Source organism: Plectropomus leopardus, chromosome 22, assembly GCF_026936395.1.
Source record: "Plectropomus leopardus strain MGB_pleo_1.0 chromosome 22, ASM2693639v1, whole genome shotgun sequence".
NCBI classification, from domain to species: domain Eukaryota; kingdom Metazoa; phylum Chordata; class Actinopteri; order Perciformes; family Serranidae; genus Plectropomus; species Plectropomus leopardus.
In genome coordinates, this window is record NC_142197.1 from 19,176,118 (window position 1) to 19,198,773 (window position 22,656).

Below are 22,656 nucleotides of genomic sequence, written 5' to 3' on the forward strand. Positions count from 1 at the left end.
CCGGGTTTTAAGACTCATTGCTGCACCTCTCTATTGAGAAAGTGTGTATAGTTAGCAAGCAAGCGCTGAAGCCTAGCCTAAATAATTAGCTAAAAATAATAATATGGATAGTTTAAATAGTTATCTCAAAGTCTTTTACTAACAGATTGAACAGTAAGCTATTTACTACACTTCACAGATACCAGGTCTGGTGGGAGCTAGCGAGTGATGCTGCTAATTTGGTGATTGCTGCTAGTAACAATGTCCAGACCCAACAGCTATAATGTGGAAAAATTGTGCCCACTCTCCAGTCTCCCCTATGGTCCCCCAGTTTTTAACCACAAACCCCGTTTAGCATAGTTAACTACTGTTAGCTGAGTTAGCATCATTAGCAGTGTCAGTATGGCTCACAGTTCTAACATAGTTAACAATGCTAAAGGCTTTTGGCTGGTAAGCTGCTTATTCAGTAGAGCTTTAAGAGGGACTTAGAGGGACAATGTTTCCACAGCAATGCCTTCCCAGTGGCAAGGATGGACAGTGGTAATCACCCAATGAGCGGCAATGTAAGCTAACCCCCACCCGACCCAGGTGGTGTGCAGGGCGATGTTAGCTAACCATTGGGGATCTGAGGGTTTGCAATGGGCACTATGTTTCTGCATGTTAACGCAGCTAGCCAACAGAAAATAAATTAAAGGCAAGACTTTACAACACAAAATATTAAAACTTCACCACCTCTAAAAAAAAAAATTGTGCTTTAAAATTTGTGTGAAGCTCCCAGAGTCAATGGAGCTCCGGAATAAAAGGAAATGCGTCATTTTGCTACTTTTTAACCCTTAATTATCAAGTAGTAAGTCACAGTATAATGGGAGTTTAAAAAGAAAGAATTATCAAAATGGACATCCCTAATTCAAGGCCACTAACACAACACAAAAAGATTTCTAGCAGAAGACAAACGTGAATGTAGACAAGCACACACACGAGCGCCAAATCAGCCAACCATTCATATTCAGAGGTGCCGCAGCTTTAGTCTCCCTCAGTCTGCATGCCGGGAGAAACACAACATGACAGCCAAAGAAGCCACTAAATGAGTCCATCAACCAAACATGTTCTTTGAGATTAAAGCAGCTCATGGATATTAGCCATATTGTTCTTCCTATTTTTGTTTTACAACTCATGATTACATACTTGAGTGAGTAAGCTGAATGTTATCCTGAAACCCATCTCTCCTGCTGTCTCTCCCAATCTTGTGCATTTCCACGATGATGTTTTTTTCTCTTTTCCTCTCTCTCCCCTTGTCATTGATGCTCTTCCTCCACAGACAGGCATTTTCAGTTCGGTCGATTTTTTTTCTTTTTTTGTTCGAATGCGTACATTCAAAGCAACCTATATTAGAAAAAAAGCCCCCTCTGGATTTGACTTAAATCCCACATGAAAAGAACCAGTGAGCTGTCACCATTTAATCCGCAGTGAGGAAGGAAAAATTATGTTTCTCGCTGAATCTTCAAATATTTCAAATATTAAAAGCACCTTGTTCTATTCAAAAAAGCCATCTGCTCTGAGGCAGATATTAAAGCACGCTCTGTGAAGGCTTATAGATGGGTGTTCCTGCTGGTTACATATTCATTTTAATTTTGCGGGGATCATTGTCAGGAGGCCTGAGATTTGTAGGTGCAATCCACCAGTGGGAGGTGCAAGTTCAATAGTGTATTTATTTATTTAATTTTCAACCAAAGGCAGTCATTACATCAGTGGCTGGTGGGCATTTTTTTTCTTTTCCATTACTGGTTGAAAAAGTATAACAGAAAATATAAATTTATGAGTCTGCTTAAATTTGATATTTTTTGCTGAGTTGATTCTTCTAATTTTCTAGAGCACGTGGGAAGGTATTATTTACACACTTTGTGTTTGAGGGTTCTCCAGATAGCTCATATTATAACAGATGTATTCCGCAAAAAGCCTAATTGAATAATATATTCCTTTTCTCACTCTGTAAAGCCGAAATTAAATGTTTAATTTCCACTCTATCTGAGATAAGATCCTATCCTATAGCAGTGCACTGCAAGGGCTGCAGAAAGCAAACAATGTTCAAGCTGCTACAGGCACTTTTATATGTTTGAATTATCAGCTTATTAAAGTTACAAACTTCCACGTAGGTCAGCCAGTGTAGCTACAGGCAGCTACATTTAAATGAAAAATGAAATGTCAACATGCATTTACAATCCTGCTGCTAGCACTATGTTTAATGCCGTTGCTTGCTTTTAAGAGGCCTTTATAGCCGGCTATTGAAGGAACAACAGGATGACCTATGGACGGCAATAACAAAGCAGAGAGTGCGTTCATGACAGAATACAAAATGGAATTATATCTTGAAGTCATGTGACAGAAAAAAAGACCAGAGGCCATATTACGATGGGATCACTCAAGACGTGATACAGTGATCGACGGCTTAAAACAGCAAAATATGTTTTGAGGGACCCGTAATGCAGAACAAATTATATTTTCTATTAACATAATGAGGAATGAAAATGAGCACATCAATAAATGGACAATGCATTTTTTTTTCCAGTTTTTCCCCTTGCACACACGCAATGACACACATAAGCATGGGTATAATATTTGACAAATTTTACCAAATTTAACTGCTCTTGTAATTAGAATGATTCTGACTATTATTTTAGCTTTTTTGGTTGTTGTTGCTTGTTATGTTTTATACTTGTGCATCATGTCATTAGATGATTTTTTTTTGGCTGTTCATGCCATGGTTGTACCTGTTAATCCACTACTATTAACATTTACTTTCTGTTTTGTCTTTTTCACCACGTAAGGCAGTCTTAAACCCCAGCAACTTGTTTTCAAATTACCTTTTTAATTAACATTTAATAGAAATTAGGATTTTTCCCTTACCTTAACCGAAGTGCATTCACTACAATAGGTGTCACATTTTGCCATTACACACACAGACTCAGAAAGTGAAAAGAACACCAGCCGCCAAGACAACAATAACATATTATCATGTTACTTGAGTCACAATACAATATTATTGTGATTTTAAATGTGTTGCGATATGCTGAGTATTGCGATTACACATATTGTGATATACTGCCATTTATTACCTTTTTTTTTAAAACTGCAAATTGTTTTCCCAAAAGAAAACTTTGTCAGCATCTATTTTATCTAATAGGATAAACGTTTTCAGGCAGTTTCTATCAGTTAAATGTTTTTTATTGCAGCAAAATGTATATAGCGGGCTGTAAAAGCAATTGATTTTATTATTCTAGTAGGCTACCTAAAGCTTGTATTTGCAATATTAGAAATGTATATAATTAAATTAAATTAATGGAAACTTGGCATCTAAGTATTGGTAGAATACTGCAATATCCTGATGCCATGGTGTATCGATTTTTTTTACCCACCCCTAGTTATTACATATTATCATGATGGTAAACCTTAATTATTTTATCAGTATTTTGCTGCAGCAGTGTAGGTCGTTGCGTCTTATTAGCTTCTGATACATTTACACTCGAGCTGATGTTACTTCTGATGACTGGTGAATTTTTCATACCCAGCGTGTATCATCAGCGAGCCAGAGTTTGGCCAGCGCATCGTCATTCTGAACATGCATTGCTGTGTATTTCCTGAAAAGTAGAGACAGATTGTCACAGCAGATTTGCTACGGCTTGTCAAAGAGCGACCAGTCAAAAGCCATTTGTATATGTGCATTTCTGCTCCGCCTGGCCTCTTCCTGTCTCCAATTCCATAGCCATCACTCCCAAGGCGTCTCCAACGTGCTGCTAAAAATGACATACTTTTTTTCCCCCGAAGTCAGTGCACTTTTCAGTGCATAGAAATAACCACAAGAGAATGCACACACAGTCGCATGCATGCAAATCCATTAACATGCAGAGAAAGCGTCCCACCATAACAGCAGCTATTAGTCACTTCTATTTCGAACTAACCCCATGTGAACCGATGGAGCGCTGCCTTCACATTTACATATTTCCTCTGATTCACAACTTGCATGACATCATATAAAAGAGGAAGTTGATTCATGGCAACATTCTGATGAATACGAGTCCATAAGTCAGAAACTACAGTGAAAAATCCACTTGAATTGAACATGGAAATAATATAACACCACCGACGGCTTTTCCGCTAATTAGAAGACCCATTCTCAAGTAGTTGACTGGTTTCTGGGGTTACTGATTGATTACTGCCTGCCTTTGTCTGTTTCCTCTATGAAGTGGGCATGCAGCTGGTCGATGCAGGGACTAATGAGTAATTCACATGCATGTGCTCACGGTAATGATGGATTGGGAAAAAAATGAGGAAGCACGCGCCTAACAAGCAAGGACACAGACGAACACCCTTTCCTTAGCAGGTTTTCTAAAGCATTGTCAACCTGACACAGATGCACCATCGCTCCCATCACAATCATTAGGGCCACAGGGGCTATCGATATTCATGGCAGCCTGTATTAATCATCAGCAAACATTAAGGTCTTGTTGTGAGATGGTAGAAGAGCCACCTACAGTTAGAGTCCCTGTGTAAGTACCATTTTTTTTGCTGCAGGCGAATGCTTTACTCGGATCCATCTGTACAAAGAGCTGCTGCAGGCAGATGGATGGTTTGAAGAGGAGTTGGGTAATACTTGCTAGTTACAACTTTGAGGTCAGTCTCCAGGGCACTTTTATTGAAGTAATACATGCCGATATAACAAATATTAGCTAAATTACGCATAAATGCTAATTTACTCACTGGTAATTATGCTCTGACCAAACTGATAAAGCATCTTAGCCAACGGTCACATTGTTCATATAATGAGAGTAAAGTTTTGAGATTTTAACCTCAATGACTTTATCTAACATGTGCAAGTACATATAGAAATGTTTTTGTTTCTTACAAATTCTCAGAATTTTACCTTTTGCAGCACTTACAAAGCCATACGTTGCAGCTTTTCAGAGAGCAGAAAACTCAATTAAGCAATGAGGTTGTATTAATAAGCAGCACCAAGAAAACATTCAGGGTACAGCACACAACAGAATGACAGGAAAAAACAGCAAGCATAAAGGACCCTCAGACCAAAGGCGAGAGGGAGGTGGCCCTGATTTTTTTTTAGGTTTTAAAATAGCTTTATCTTTCTGTCATTGAGATACTAATACATGCCAAAAATGGTGTTTATCCAACTGATATTCCCTAAAGACATCTAATATGAGGTATTATGGACAACATTTACTTGTAATTGTTTAGAATTTGCAATTAGAGCAGCCTAGATTACGATGGCGTGGATTTAAATCTAGCAGATTTGTCAGCTCAACATTCATTCTGTGAACTCTGCTCCACCATACTGTAAAAAAATAGGTTTCAAGATTAGTAATGCTGTGTACACAAAATCCCTACCCTAACTAAATTATGTAACTAATAAGGTGTGACATTCAGAGCGTATGAATGATCTGCACATGGTTAACACAGAGGTGGCTGAGCTAGAAGCTAGGAGCTAACGGTTCTACCTCCACAAACAGGGCTAAACAACAGCAACAGTGCTGACAGAGCTAACAGTGTTAACTGGGGGGAAACCAGAAGATGGCCCCTATGCTTCTGTGATAACGCTGTCCTGATATCAATGTTAACCACCTGGCAGTGATGAATAGTCACATGCACTAACATGTTCATGCAGCCGGAGGCAGGAGTGAAAACTGGTCAACATTTGTTGTGTTATGATTATAGAATGATGGGTGCAGTAGGAGAGGCATTAGATAACAAACAGGAGGAACGCTATACAGAATGGCTTTTTTTTGTTGGCAACAATCATGTATTTCGCAAATAATGAACAGATTTTATTATCCGAAAAAGGCCTAAAAACAGTGCATGTAGCCGCCATAAATGGGGAAAAACATCTCTCCACGGAAGCATGCCCTCGGACTCCTCTAGGTTGGGGTTAAGCCCCGAATGTTTACAACATCTGGCTCAGATGCGATACAAAAGCAAAAAGAAAAGTTGAGTTTTTACATTGCTGGCACATTTTAATGATTTTGTCTGTCTGTTGACCAGTGAGGCCAAGAGGGATTGCGTACCCTTAATGTTAAAATTGTTTAAGATAAAAACTTTTTTTAGTCGGCTGAAATGGCTAAGGCCCCATTCTACAAATGTAGCTTGACTAATTCAAACTAACGATCCTGTTAATTCTTGTCAATTTTACTACAATAAGCGATTTAAGAGATATACCGTCACCTTTGTTGCAGCAAAATTACCAAAAGCACCCCCCTTGTTAACATGCCATCCCTCTTTGGAGGCAGACGCCATCCTATCCAGACCCACACCAACAATCGATAGACCTTTGAAAATTATGACATTACGAAGGAGTGGTTCCTTTTTTTAACTGCCGCAGCTCTTGTGGCACTGGTTTAACCAACCAGATAACTCACTCGTGCATTAAATTATCTGACATCATACTACTTACCCAATCAGATCTGTGCATTCCAGCATTGCAACTCGAGTGCCTGAAACACACACATGGGAGACGAGACGAGAGACAACAGATGGAGAAATAAGTGAGTCAAAGAAAATTCATTTCACATGGCATGTTCTAAAGGGAGAAAAGCAGAAGGTGGAAATAAAGCTAAACTAAAAATACATTGAGACATATGTGTGAAATTTTGTCATAATTAGTGTAGGAATTCTTGAATAATGAGCAAAAACATGTTTTGTGAGGTCCCAGTGACCTTGACCCTCAACCTTAAAATGTAGTTTCAGTTTCAGTTTATTCTTTCTAAGCGGATGTTTGTGGCAGATTTTAGGAAACTTTCTTGACATATTGCATTCACGAAATAAGACAAGCTCCCAGTGACACTTTGACCATCAAAATCTAATCTGTACATGGTTTAGTAAAAGGGGGCATTTGTGCCAAATTTGAAGAAATTCCCTTAAGATGTACATGAGATATGGCATTTAGGAGAATGGGATGTTTGGGCGGACCACCCGAAAAAATAATGCCTCCGGCTACAGCTATCGTCAGCACAGAGGTATTAAAATAATTGAATCGCCTACCGCCCAATTTGGTTTTTCTCGGTCTAGATAAAGGTTTGATTATTTTAACCTGGATAAAATTATCTAAAACAACATTTTATTTTTAAAAATAATGTAAGCAACATGAGTAAAATGAGTAAAAATCCTGACCAGCACTTACATCATTGGCTGGCATGTCACTATGGGTACAAAAAGGATGCTTTTTATGGCAGCTGTAAAGTAGTTGATATAAAACTTAGGAATCACCCTAAACATATTTTACCTACAAAATTAAACCTGACAAAACTCCTCATAAAGCAGATTTAAAGGACTCTAAAACCACACATAAAATCAGTGACCTGTGTCCAGCAAAGTGAGTTCTGATTTAAATGAATTCCCTTGAATCTATAAACACACCTCAATGACTGACTAAAACAGATTGTTTCAGTATAAATGTATTATGTTCTTACTTAAAACACATGTACATTTAACACATTTAAATGGGTTCCAATGTTAATATTAAACAAAATTATATATTTCTTTCTTTTTTTTTGCTTACTGTAATTCAAAAGAAATCGGGATTGTTTCCTTGCATGATTAGTTCTTCTATTTTGTTGTATAATTTGTCATGTTTATCTTGATCTTGCACTACAAAGATGATAAATATGGTAATTGTAAAGAATGGTTTGTTTTCCAAAAAAAGGAATCTTTCAGGGAAAATGAGATTACAACTAACTTTTACTTGCTCTTTTTCACTCCACTTCACTTGGCAGTCTTTAATCTCTTCTTCATGTGAAGAAATTCAAAATGTTGTCAGTTATCTGAACTAAATATGAGCATCACAGTACTTTTAAATGAGACTTTGTGTACTATCGGAATGCGGCAGCAAAAGGGGCCTATCGCCTAAATGAAATGGCTGCGTGTGTTTCATCATAACGGGTGGCCTTATTCTTTGATGTAATGATGGCAGCGTTGGGTGGAGAGAGGGACGGCTTTTATTAGATGGGGGTCGAGGCTCATGAGGGCCATTCAGTGGAGGAGCACATCAATCCAGAAAAAGTGTCTCTCCCTCGTATGTTTTGAATGACTGTTCATACCTGCAAACACATTTAAACCCACTTTACTCATCACTTTAATTCCATGCTCAGGCCTTCATGCTAATCACGATAAAGGAAGGAAAAGCTGTCTTTGCGTGCGTCTCCCCGCTGTCTTCCGGGGCTGTTTACACCGATATTTTAAGCTTGCTCTCAAAATGAACACACAAATGGCTGCGGCATACCATCAATCATCCTCCCAACCCCCCCGGTACGTGTGGATGGTGGCTCTGTGTGATTCCGCACACTGTGGAGCAGCATGCTGCTCGCAGTGAGGTTACACTAAACAACCATATTGCTTCAGTTCATTACACGCTTCCCTGGAAACTAGAAAAACAATAACCAAAGCCCTGTGTTTGATCTTCATTATCTTCTTTTGATAGATTTTCTCTTTCTGTCCTTTGTCGATATTCGTGCCGGTCCTCTCATCTCCAGATAAGACAAAGTTTCGATTAGATCACTGCGAAAGCGAATGACCGTTTCATATTGATGATAATTGTGTTTTACATAAATTATCCACCCAGATTATTTGCAATTGAAATGAAGGGACCAGGGTTGTTAACAGTCTGGCAATCTGCTCTCCTCCATAATGCACGCATCCAGAATGATGTTTCTACTGACTGAGAGCTGTTCATCTATGAAATAAAAGAAACTGAGTGACCTATTAAATTGTATTATGTTAATGGTGGAATTAGCAGCAGACTGTGGAATACCATCACATTCATTATTGTCCCAATAACAAATTATTCTCTCTTGAGGCCATGTTAAAACATTTTTCTCTCACTGGGGGATGGAAAACTTCTATAGTTTTGCAGAATATGTTGAAATCAGTAAAGGAAAGAGTCAAGTAAAAAAGCAAGAAAAAATAAATGAATATGACTAAAAGCCCTATTTATGTACTTTCTGTGTGAGCAGCTGTAGCGATATGTGCCATTCGTAAGCCATGTGTCTTCTGTCAAAAGAGAAAGCTTTCCTCGGTCCTCTGAAGTGCGTCAGAAGAACACGGGTGATAACGAGGGTCTGGCTCTTCTCTCCCTCAGTCCTGCAGGCCATTAGCGGGAGCGGCTTTTCGCAGCATCTCCATTCCAAGAAATTACTATTTTTGTCTGGATGGGCTTTAGCTTTGGAGCCAGGAGACGCTTGTTGCTGAGTCCCTCCCCGCAGGCTTCAAACAGAGGGTGTAAAGGTTGTGCAAGTGCCAGTCTCTGTTCGTGACTCTGGCGGAGGATTAGCAAGGTGAGAGAATGTGAGAGGGGTTGTTGAGCCTGATCAGAATCAAAAGGGAACAGAGGTAATGAGGGGGGATTCAATCAAAGAGATGGGAATGCTCTTAGAACAAAGAGGTCTTAAGCCCGCAGCAGTCAGGAGACAGATAGGGATGCTCAGATATAACTCAACCAAAGACACATTAGTGTGGGATTGAGGTGGGCTGCCAAGAGACGGAAAGCTTCTCTTTAGGTGCTATGGTCCGGACAGCCCACAATTCCCAAAAATTGTCCCACTGGACCGAAAGCCCATTCCTCGACAGCCCATTTTACTGTTCTGCAGTGCTGTTTCTCTAAAAATACACACTCCTGGTGGTTAAAGTTTGGCGTTTGAGCCACCGATCCAAGGTGGTTTTATCAACCTTCAATCGGGCCACTCAGTGGCCTTTAAGCCACCGATCCCACGTGTTTTTACACTCTTCAAGGCATTTCTCTGCAGCAATGAGCCACCCATCCCAGTTGTTTATACTGACCCCTCGCAGCATTTCTCATTGGCATTTGAGCCATAAATCCTGGGTGTTTTTACCAACCCTAAGCTTTATTTTTTAACGTTTGACCCAACATTCCTAAAATGTCTCACCAACTATTCAAAGGGTTTTTAAGCAGCATTTAAATCACTGGTGACACATGTTTTTAACAACCCTTTGGAACATTTTCCAACAGCGTTTGAGCCATTGATTCAGGATGTTTTTACTAATTCTTGGTAGTATTGCTCAATGGCATTTAAGCCACCCATCCCCAGTGTTTAAACCGCCCACCCATGATATTTCTCAGCGGCATTGAGCCAAGAATCGTGGATGTTTTTAAAGACCCATGAGGGAATTTCTCAGTGATATTTGTACAGAGTCTTTAAGTAGTTTCTCAGCGGGTTTGAGCCACCGATCCTGGATGTTTTTCCAAACCCTTTGCGGCGGTTTGGCAGCAATTGAGCCACTGATCCTGGATGTTTTTACCAACCCTTCGCGGTGTTTCCCAGCAGCATTTCCCAGTGGTGTTTAAGCCACTGATCCTTGATGTTTTGACTGACTCTTCACTGCATTTTCCAGCAGGTTCTGAGCCAAAGATCTCGAATGTCTTCACTGACCCTTTACCGGATTTCTCAGCAGCATTCAAGTCACAGGTCTTCGGTGTTTTTTCCAACCCTACAGGGTGTTTCTCGGTTGTGTTTGAGCCACCAATTTTAGAATTTTCTATCTACCCTTCATGGCATTCCTTTGAGCCACAGACGTAACATTTGAGCCACAGATCCCAGATGTTTTTACCAACCCCTCACAGTGTTTCCTAGCTGTGTTTCTCAGGGCTGTTTTGGCCAGCAATCCTTGATTTTATTACTGACTTTTTGGCATTTCCAAGTGACATTTAGACCATTTAACCTGGAGTTTTTCTCCGACCCATCCCTGCTTTTCCAGTACCTCTGTGCCACCAAGTGCATGTTTTAATACAAAACATGATCTTTTTCTATTTTACAGAGTTGTACAATATGTTTTTCTGGAAACTGGGTTGTCTAAATGCAGGTATTGGGCAATTTTGGAGAAACAGGACTTCGAAAAAATGGGCATTTGTTTTGAGATAACAAGCTTTAGTTCCAATGTGACACTTAAAAATAACAGGCCTCAAAATCTAGGACCTTTGGAGCAATGGGCAGACCCACTTTTGTATAAAGTTAATTTTTATGACACTGATTCACCTGATGGACTTGGTCTTTCTTTAGATTAAACCATCATGTTGCTTTTTTCTTCAATAGATTGTTTTACCCCAAACCAGCGCTTTTACTCATCACTCATACAGCTGGTTGATTTCTTGTCATCTCCCTCCCCCGCTCGTGCAGTGTATTTTCATAGTTCAATAGTCCAAATTGGATATTGTTTATGATGCATGATATTGAAAGCAGACAGACTCCTGAGGGACCGGCGACAGGCTCGTCGACTGACTGAACAAGCTAACAAACAGATCCAAGTGATTTTTGTTGATGCTCGGAGGCATGTAGCTCCCCGAGCACAACAAAGGGACATTCATTCTATATTTATGCCACCACTGAAGTGTCAGAAATATTGATGACCCTGGGCAGAAATTAGCCTGCTTGTCAAAATAGAATAGTGCAAATGCAGGCTTTTTTTTCTCTCCCCTTTTCATCCCGTGCGGCGCTTGCAGTCTTTGCAACACTCATCAAGTAACCAGAAATTGTGACTGAACAAGCACAAAGCCCCGACGCACTGGATCATTGTCAGTCTAAATTTAAACTAAACACATCTGTCATTTTGTGTCACTAATGCACAAAAATGCTCCGAGGTTATGAAAGTTATTCGCTTAATTGAAGTGAGACAACTTGTTCTCTGTTACTGCCATTAGGGAATTTCAGCATCAGCGTGTATCTGTCACTAAATGGGAATAAAGAGACTAAATTGACATTTTTTTAAACTGTGATCCAGGCTGAGGCAAATTGTTCGGGGGCTGGCACACCCTTTTTTGTTTATGTTTACTTTGCTAACTGAGTTAGGGAACTCTAAACCAAAATCACTTTTCACAGGCCCAGACTTGTAAGTAACAGATGAAAGCATTGATTCATGTCCGAGATCGATTCCTTTATTTCCTTGACTCAAAGTTCACCATCAAACTCTTAACCGCGAGCAGCCAGGCCAGGCGGAGAAAACCATCAAAAAATAACAACGAAAAACATCAGCGCCCGGAGAAGACAATGGCAATTGATCAGGCATTCGGCGAGAGAGGTGGCATCTCTCCTATCAGATTCATTAGTTTTCCGGCCGCTCTGACATTTCCATTTGCACACTCCAATTGACAAAATAAAATACCCGTTTGGCTCTCATCCCTCAGCTCCACACCGGGTAATCACTCCTCCACTGCAGCATACACTCTCGCCCCCTCTGTTCCTTCATCCCTCCATCCCTCAGAGTGCAGCCTCATCATGATGGAGTATGAAACATAAACAGAACGCACGCCCTTTTTTTTGCTGAGGAATGCCACTGAGCAGCCCTTCCATCTGGGGTCACTAGTACAAATCACCTCAGGGAAGGACACACTTCAACTTTTCATTTCCATCCCATCACCACCTCCCTTGTCTCTCTCTCCATCTGCCTCTCTTGCTCATCCTGCATACCCAAGGGCGTTGCCAGGGATTTTGGGCCCCGTGAAAAGATACCACATCAAGCCCCACCCACCACATGCCATGCAAATACTGCAGCGACACATCCACAACCCAATCCACCCAGTCCAAGCTTTAATTTACTCTACATTTGCAATGTACATTTTACTCCACTACATGTATTTCACTTATTTGACACGTATGCATACTTGATTTTTTAAAATAAAGACCTCTCTATATCTGTGTCAATTTCTCTGTCTATCTCACTCTTTTAGAGGTGTACCAGTTCACAAAGTTTTTGGTTCGGTTCACTGCAAAAAAGAAAAAGTACCAATTTAAAAAAAAAAGTTAACTAATGTTATTAGTATTAATTAATTAATAACTAACATGATAAAGTATGATCTTTTTTTGACTTTTTAAGCAAAATTGCTTAAAATATCAAAAGTAAAGTAATTAATAATAATTATTAACTTTTCTTTAAGAAAAAAATTTAGTTTTTTCTAGTATTTAAGTATTTTAAGACTGTGGTATTTCTACATTTACTTAAAAAAAAAAAATCAAAGTACTTCTTTCAACACCGGAAATAAAATCATAACCAAAATCTGTCTTTGTGTGCCTGTCTGTCTGTCGGTCTCTGTGTGTGTGTGTGTGTGTGTGTGTGTGTGTGTGTATGTGTGTTTGGGGGGGGCAAAAACAATCTAAATAAAATAGTTTGCTAATAATTTTCTATTGAAAAAAAAATCTTAATGTTCCTATATTATTTAAGGCTTCTGTCAGTCATTGTCCTCACTTTTCTCTCCCATATGGCACCCCTGTGCATACCTACACAACTCCTACGAAGTGCAGCCATCTCTTAGAATCATCATCAGCATCTCCCTGCCAGGATATTGACTGGCCACACACTCGCTGGGAGTCTCTCAGCCATCCATTTCATTTAGACGCAACTTTTTGACTCCTCCACATTAGGGGTCAAACAGGCTCTTTTCAAAAGAGACTCGGAACGGAGGTAAATTATACAAATTGAGTGGCAGGAGGGAAGGGAGCGCGGCTGAGCCTCGGCGGCTCCATGAACCCAGACGACCTCTGGTTTTCTTAATGATGTCTTTGCCAAGCCAGATGGAGACACATTGGATGATTATGCTGCACATCGGGCAGAAATCTCCCTGTCTTGCTTTTTTCTTTCTACATCCCTCCATCGCCAGCACATCCTCCCAAACATCCATCACCCCGCTGCTTCTCTCTCCCCTCCATTCTCCTCCATCTCCTCCTTTCCATCTTCCTCCATTCAGCCATACATTCATCCACCTCCTCCTCTCCTTCCTCCTCTCCCCCCTCTATACATTTATCTTCCCACTCTCAGACTTCCTTAGAACTCCACCCATTTGGAGCAGTGGCAACACGCTGAGAGACTTTGGTCAAATCTGATGATGCTCCCTTCCAACAGTGGCATTTAATCAATCGAAATCTTATTTTGGGGATGAGCAGAGAGGAAGTTGTTTTTTTCATGAGCTGCTCTATAATAGAATAATACAGCCAGAAGGCCAGGTCCCTCATCACCGGGGACTCCATAGATTGAGGTGATCGAGTTGTTTGAAGATGGATTCTGAATACTGCCTACGCTGGCTGGCAGGCTGTGCTCAACTTAAAGTTATTTGAAATTTTGTAATAACACGTAAAAATGTCAATTAAAAATGGAAATTAGAATGAAAAAAAAGCTAATCGTCTTTGAAGCGGTTCTGATTTGCATAAAGCAGATTTAGGGAAATTTCAGGTTTTGGCTTTGTTAGTGTGAGTAACAGTAAACAGCAACAGGAAAATATGGTTTCCTGCACCTTTTTTTGGTATCACGTATGCAAGAACTCTCTTTTCAAATTCTAGCAAAGATAGAACCAACAAATTCACTAAATCAATGACATTTCTCTTTTTATTTACTGCTAGTTAACCATGTTGGGGTCCAGGTAAGATATCTGGTCAAGAGGACAGCATTAAAGTATAAACTGCACAAACAGACTGAGCCAGCTTTCCAAAAGAGTATCTAGTTCAGACACAATAAAAGAGTTTTAACAGTATCCAGTTCTAATGCATAAAAGTGAAATATGTTGTTTGTAACAGCCATCTATAGCGACAAATTACATAAGAGTCTTCTGATTATAGCCTCTGTCAGCACGACGTCATCATTTATCAGACTACAAATCATCTTGACAAATAAAACAATTTTTTTGTCCAACAACTCCATGGTTAAGGTTTGGTTTAAGCACAAAAACAGTTTGGTCAAAACTAAGACAGGATCATCATTTGCGTTAAATTTACCACATACCACCCTACTGAAGTAGGGATGCCACAATACTGATATTACAATAATTGTCAGAGGAAATATCATGGTGTCTTGATTTTCACAATTTTTATTTGGGGAATTTATTATTCGACTCAATGGAAAGAAAGCAACACACAAGAATGTTGAAGGGATAGTTAAAACAAATCAAAATTCAGTCATCTTCTCACCCTCAAGCCAATGTAAATTTGGCTGAAGTTTCGTAGCCCACAAAAAACTGCCGGAAGTTCACAAGGAAAAGGGGTTGCATTCATCTCCCAAGGAATTGAAGCACATGGAGACCAGGATTCAAACAAGAAAAAAAACCATAATAAAACCACTAAATGTCTCCATACTGCTTTTCTGAAGTAATCAAAGTTTCCTGAAGCCCTGACATACCAGGTTGTTTTGAAAAATGTCACTGGCACCATGTTTTTGGCCTTGCCGTACCCTGTAGCCTGTAGTTCCTAGTGTGGGAGCCGCATTCACAAGAGCTTGCAGTATCTGCAATTCGAATGGTTATGAAAGTATGATATTACTTACCACAGTTAAAGCAAAACTGGTTTATCCTGACATCCCTACAATAAAGTTCGGGAATGTTCATCATAATTATTAAATAAGCGCCATCTAATTAAACTTAGGGAACAACTGTGCATGATGATGATTAAATGATACCAAAATCAAACATTGACTTTCAGTAGGAGCCAGAAAACAAATGGCAGTCTTACGGTTCCTCTGTAGTCTTTTCTCCCAGCAGACAAGAGTTTTAATTTTTCAAGCTGCCACGCTTCAGCACTCAAATGTCAACAAATGCTATTTTTGGCCATTTGCTGAATAAACTGAATCTTGTTTTTCTTAACAGAAAAGTCAGAGGTTAAACCTTATATTATGCATTTCAAATTGAGAGTCAGCAAGCACATAACTTTATGTAAGTGACATTTCCATATAAATAAAGATGTGTTTGTAGTACTAATTGCCCATTGATAGAACACAATATTGATTCAACCTACACACAGTTCATTAAAGCTTTGACATTTGCCGTCTTAAACATGCAAAGTCGGGTTGGTGAGCCTCTGGCCTAGAAGATGAATAAAAGATAAACAATGTAAGCATTTTCTTTACTATATATATATATTGGACATTGTAATATAGCTCATCTTATTCCAAACAGAGAAGTCTTTATAGAGCAGACGTGCCCTAAAGTATTATGTAACATTTAATTCCTTCCATGTGTAAAGCTATAGTTCATTCAAAAGAGGGCAGCGAAGAAGAACCCTGGGGTCCGGTATTTTTCACTGACTCCACTCAGAGGTAAGAACATCCCAAAGCTGTGAGACTGACCAATATGAGCTCTGCATCAGCTCCACCATCTAACAGAAGACGCAGGCTGTTGGTTCCTCCACAACAGATGGACAGATGAATGCTGGCCAGGTGTCAAACACACACAAGCTTCATCACACTCAAGCAACCAACGCGTCTTCACTTGCAAATACAGCCGCACATAAACACACTGCAGATCAGTGCAGTAAAAAGTTTTTAGATCCTTCACTCATATCACAGCAATACAACATGCCCCAACACAAGTATAAGTACTGCATTCAAAACACTTACGTAAGAGAGCAGAAGTGCTAACAGCAGAATGTCGAGGTGGTGGAAACGGTTTTATTTTGTTGAGTCACTGAATCTATAAAAATGCACTGTATTTTATGAGCAAATGGGTTTATTTGTAAAATATTATTCTGGAAAGTAACTAGTTACTATACCTGCAAAAAAATGTAGTGAGCCCAACGAATAATACTTGCCTCTCTTATTCAGTGAAGTCAAAGCATGACAAAAAGCTAAGTACTGTAAAATTAGCATAAAAGTAAAGAACAAGGACCTCCAAACTGTAACTAAATTGTAGTATGTAAGTAAATGTACATAGATACATTCCACCACTGCCGTACTATAAATGCATACAGCACTTATGTGTAAACTTGCAAGCACATATACATGAATGCCAACTGTCTAATTAAATACATAGTCATAATATACAACTGATTTACACATTATTTTTGGGAAAACTGTTGGCTAAAGATCGACTCATCAATACTTGCATATTAAAAGCATCTGCAAAATGCAAAATGTTTATCATTAATGTATCTGCAAAACTTTTATTTTCAATGTGAAAAAGGGATGTCTGTTTCAGTTATTTTACTTTTCATAGGCCAACACTAATTAGTAACTTTGACCAATAACTAACCTTTGCTGCGGAAATATTAACTCCACCATCCGGTCTCCCCTCAGTGTTGCTATAATCAGGATTGTGTACTTAAAGTATGAAAACTAAGTACCCTATGCAGAAAAAGCTTAAGAAAAGCAAACATCACAATTGAAAAAACACCTCTATAACTCAAACTTATTTTTTTTTTTAAAAAAGAAGAAAAATAACTTTTTTTTAATGGAAAAAAAAACAAAATCAACATCCAAAAATGTACTTAATAGAAGAGAATATATATATATATATATATATGGTTTATACACTGTTATGTTTTTTTATGCAAAAATCTTAATTTGTAAAGTAACTAAAGCTGCCAGATAAATGTAGTGAAGTAAAAAGTACATCATTTCCCTCATAAATGTAGTGTAGTACAACTATAAAGCAGCATGAAAATAAATAATATAATAATCACGTAAAGTACAAGCAAATACTTGTGTAAATGTATTTAGTAACATTCTACCACTGAGTATTACACAAGAAGCTTGGAGCTTTTCAATATTATACCAGAATCATAATATTCCCCTTACATTAACCAAGTGTTAGTATAAAACTCCTACCTCCCATGGGAAACAGGACATAAACATCAGTTCCTAGCACACTAGGTATAAGGTATTACTTCTGCCATTGCCCTTGACCAAGGCACTGGCCTCAGAAAAAGAGTTGGTCCCCAGGCACTGCCACTGCTCCTAAATTGTCAGGATGGGTCAAAAAGCAGAGGACGGATTTCCTCCTGGGGATTATTAAGAATAACTTGACACACACAAAAGGCCTCAAGTGCAATCATGCACATAAACTGTGCACAGGACGCTTTGCACAATTGCTAGGCGCACACACACACACACACACACACACACACACACACACACACACACACACACACAGATTCACAGAGAGACTGATGCGGCTTTGACTGATGGTGATGATGATGACATGGCATTTGGCAGGTCATGCACACAGATGGTGGACACCTAGCGATTTCACTGGCGTGCTGCGGCGTGTTAGATTTGGAGCGGGAGCCTGACACTCGTGCTGTGTCCTCGGGAATCACAAGTTCAGAGGGGAGGAAAAAAAAGAGCTGGCCCCACAGATTATCAGAACAGATGTTCTTACCTCCTCCATCAATGACCGCCAAACACATGATGACCAAAACCTGACTGCAAGGAGAACTAAGTTAAAGTTTGGATTTGACTGACAGCTGTACAATGACTAAAGCTGGTCTGTGATAGTGTGAATCAGACAGAGTCTTTATCTAGATCAAGCTCCTTTGAATTCTGGGTCTCAATTTAGCAGCACCCGCTCTCAGCAGGAATCTTTCAAGCTGGTAGAAACCCACCTAATAAACACCAAACCATTATATTGCTCTCACACTCTCACTATCATTTAATGCATCGAAATAAGATAAATAAATATGTGCATGACATTAACCCCAACGGATGCATGCCCTCGTTTCATTGATATAATGCCGCAGAGGGAGTGTTTATAGTGCCAGTGTTTTCTCAAGACACAGCACATACAGTAAACAGAGAGAATAGGCCTGGCTATGATTGGAATAGCAATGACCTGTGTCATATTGATTTTGGCTGGGGTTGCACTAGGACACGCTCAGGCACAGGCTTGTATGTGTCTTCGTGGGGCACTGAAATGTGTAGCTTGGCCTTTTCCTGAAATACAAACATTCCTTCAATAGAAGTAGCCATAATGTCCCAATTAGGGTGTGTACCAACAGACAACAGGAGCTGCTCAGGAGAGAGCTTTCTCCCATGTTCCCATCAACTGTAAAAAGTGACAGAGGGAGACACAATGCATCTAAATATACACTATATGCTGTGCTATATATTACAGCGCAGTCTTTCTCGGCTACTTGTCCAAGCTACCAAGAAATCTGATTGTTTTGCTAAGAAATCACACTCCCATTTTCCAAGTACATGCTAAACCAGATGGCAGCTCTCTCGTTTTGTCCCTCATACAGCATATCCATTTAAATATCCATCCAAGTATTCATCCATACAAGTATCAACCCATCCAGCCAACCCTCCAAGTTTCCACCCATCCAAATATCTATCCATCTATTCATCCATCCATCCATCCATCTATCCGCCCACCCATCCAGCCAACTCTCCATGTATCCATCCATTATCTATCCATCCAACCAAATGTCCATCATCCATCCAAGTATCCACTCTTCAGACAACCCTCAATTAATCCCTTCATCATCGATCTATCCACCCATCCATCCAAGTAACATTTATCCATCGATCAATCCGACTATCCATCATCCATTCAAGTATCCATCTATCAAGCCAACCTTCCATGTATCCATCCATCCATACATACATACAAATATTCATACATACATCCAAGTATCTACCTATCCAGCCAACCCTCCATATATCATCCATCGATATATCCATATATAAATTTTAGTATCCATCCAAATCCAAGTATCCATCCATTCATCCATCCAACTATACATCAGTAACCACCCAACCAAGTATTAACCTATCCATGCATCCATCCATATATCCATCATAAGGATGGATATCCATATATATATATATATCCATATTATCCATATCCGTCTACCCTCCTACTCACTTTGCCTCCTTTGTATCCTTCTTACACAAAGACAACTCAATGTAACAAGATACACAAGCCATAATGACAATTTAACGAAAATGAAAAAGCCCCATGAGACAACCAAGAAACATTTCAGTGCAAATTAAGAGTCAATAAAGCCCATTACGCTGCTACTTCACTGTTCTGTGATTATGCTGTTAGATTTCACGGTCAGCGATGGTGCTAAAGAAGACATTACCATTAAACGCATACTGTACAACTGTGATTCAACATCCAAATGACCCAGATAGAGGATCAGTAAAAACAGGGAGGCCAGAAATTAGGCTAAATGTGTTAAGATTGGAGAATATTATATTTAAAGCGGTGGCTTCTGAAACAAATGTACTTTGGGAGAAAAAGAGCAAGACAGTAGTGGGAGAAGAGGTGGGGGGGTGGGCTTTAATGGGCTTCTCAGATGACTAACTAAAGGTCCCAGGCGCTTCGCTGCTAATTAGTTTGATTCACCAGCCATGCTTAAAGCATTGTGGTTTGTTGTTTTGCTATTATTATTTCCTATCTTATGTTGGCGTCCAGTCTTTGAGGCTCTGCTTAGTGTGCCATCTGAGGCCGTATGGAGAGGAAAATCAGAGCAGGGCCCACCCTCAAGTCACAAGAAACGTTGTTTTCTTTCCTCCATGGTGTAAAAAAGATTTCAAAAACCAGAATAGCTTGAAATTAACTTTACTGTAAGACAGAAGGAAAAAGTTAACTGAGATAAAGAGTAAACATAGAACAGGAATTGCCACCAGAGAGTTTCAGAGGAGCAAGATGTTGCAGTGCAATCTCCTCATAAAGGACACAAAGCAGGGACACATTGTCCCAGAGGCTCGGGTTTGACGGCAGTGGTCAAACAGTGACAAAAATTATCAAAAGAGAATAGAGAAAGGGTGGGGGGCATGGGGAGGGGATTAGAGACAGAAGCAAAAGATTAAAAGTATCATTTACCCTAAAAGCTGGAAGCTGTAGAGTTCCGCCATGCGAACAAGTTCAATAGAATCTATCACTATTGTCTAAAAGCAGCCTGAAAAATCAATGAACTTTGGGCTCTAGGAGACTGGTAGTGGTTAAATACTCTGACAATCAATGATGTAATAACCTAAGCAGGGGTATGCAACCACAATGAATCCTACATTTACATTGGTTTAGTTTGTGACATTATGGCTTTTGAAAAAAGGTGTCAGAAATTGACTTGGGGGGTATACATGATAAGCTTTTTACATGTAAGAAAATCAAATAGTGTTCTACTAATTAGAGATATTCTGATACCATTTTTCCCTATCGATTCAAATATGCATACTGACCGATGCCAAGTAACGATTAGATACCATTGCGTGGAGAAAATAAAAAAGCTGTTTATTACCTAATTTGCATGGACGTATGTATTGCTATCGTAGTTGTACAGGCTGTTTTAATAAACTGCTTGTATGTTTTCCTATGACAAGTAATGAATTAAAATTTGTACATATCCCATATAATCATTAGCCATTAGTCATTTGTGCATAACAAATTTTGGAAGGCTGCAATCATATGACCTATACACTGGCGGGACCAAACAAGAAAGTGGTCCCGAGCAGTCTTGTAAGGACGCAATTTGGGCCGAAAAACAACACCAACAATATCTCTGCATTTCCAATACTGATATCAATATTGCAAAAACTCTACCAATAATAGCCCCAAGAGCTGAGTTTTAAGATTTAAAAGAGTAACTAAATTTACACTGAGCATGTCTCTTTTCGTAGTAATGCTGCTACAAATATAATGTCAAACCTGCATTTTTTGATTTGACAATTTGTCACTTGATTATCAGCTTGAAGCCTGTGTGTGTATAAAAGTTAAACTTTGTTAACTGCAATTCCTTTTGAGTCAAAATGGACCCAAGTTTTGAAGTGTGCTGAGTGTTAAAGCAGCACAGCAAACACACTATTTTCTAAACATTTTTGACTCTTCTGCTGACTTTGGAATTTAACTTCCATTAGCAACTTACTTGCAGAAAAAAAAATGCTTGGTTAGCTTCCCAGCACAATGACAACACCCTAACTGATGTCAGTGCCCGTGTTAGCCCCGCAGCCCATCTTTACCAACAAGAAAATATTAGAAATGGAATTCTGATGATTTGACAATCAGATAAAGAAAATGCGGCGAATGTCTCCGGCAATGATGAGTGCCTGCAAAATAAGTGCTGTATAGAGCCTCACAGGTGATGTACTGACTGCTGTGGTGCATTTAAGCAACACACTGAAGAAATAGCTGCTGCCTCGGCATATGTTTTCAGCATTTTGCAGGAGTGGGGCTGGGTTAAAAACAGATGTGCCACCTGCCTGCGAAAAACAAGTCGCAGTCAGTCAAAGTTGTGAGGAGGAGTGTGTCCTGATCGTTTCATCGAACGGTGAACTCAAAGAGTCTGCAGGAAGAAAGCAGGATAATTCTGAGCCTACAGTTTGGCGCAACGCCGCGGAACAGCTTGCATGCATTAATTATATGCAAAACCTTGAATTAAAGATTGGCGCTTTTTCTTCCTTCATCCGTTGTGTAGGGAAAGACCCAGAATCATACTTGATGAAGAGAAAAATCGTTGGTGATGAGAAGGCTATTGCTGAGTGGCAGGATGAGAGATCGTGGGGTTTATTGGCTGGTTCTCTTTGCATTATTACTACACATATGGCACAAAAGCAGTGTAATGAAACATGGCGTGCAGTCATTGCAGATGGTTGCACAGATCAGCAGGTGACGGCACTGGGTGGACAGCTTTTGATGGTGTAAATGAGAAAGGATATGATGTAAAAGACTGCCAGACACCATGAGCAATATGAATTATTACAGTTGCTTTGGAGTTAGAAGCAGGGGTGTACCACAAAAGTCTGGGCCCTAAGTATGGCGGTCTCTGCTGGCCCCCTGCCTCCCACCTTATGTATTTTTTTCATGCAGTTCTTTCTCTTTCCTTTCTTTCTTTTCTTTTTTGGAACCCTGATTTCCCTTTCTTAGGGAGAGACATGACATTTAACATTGGTTCTCCAGCAACATAGGCTGTC

At 39.6% G+C, this 22,656-nt stretch overlaps 1 long non-coding RNA gene across 1 annotated transcript in view; it reads right to left on the reverse strand.

Moving 5' to 3' along the window:
- LOC148185902 (uncharacterized) overlaps positions 1-22,656 on the reverse strand; it is a 133,154-nt gene that overhangs the window by 53,350 nt on the left and 57,148 nt on the right. Inside the window, exon 4 of the long non-coding RNA XR_015775574.1 lies at positions 6,437-6,476. This is a non-coding gene — a long non-coding RNA (uncharacterized LOC148185902). The remainder of the gene's footprint in view (positions 1-6,436; positions 6,477-22,656) is intronic.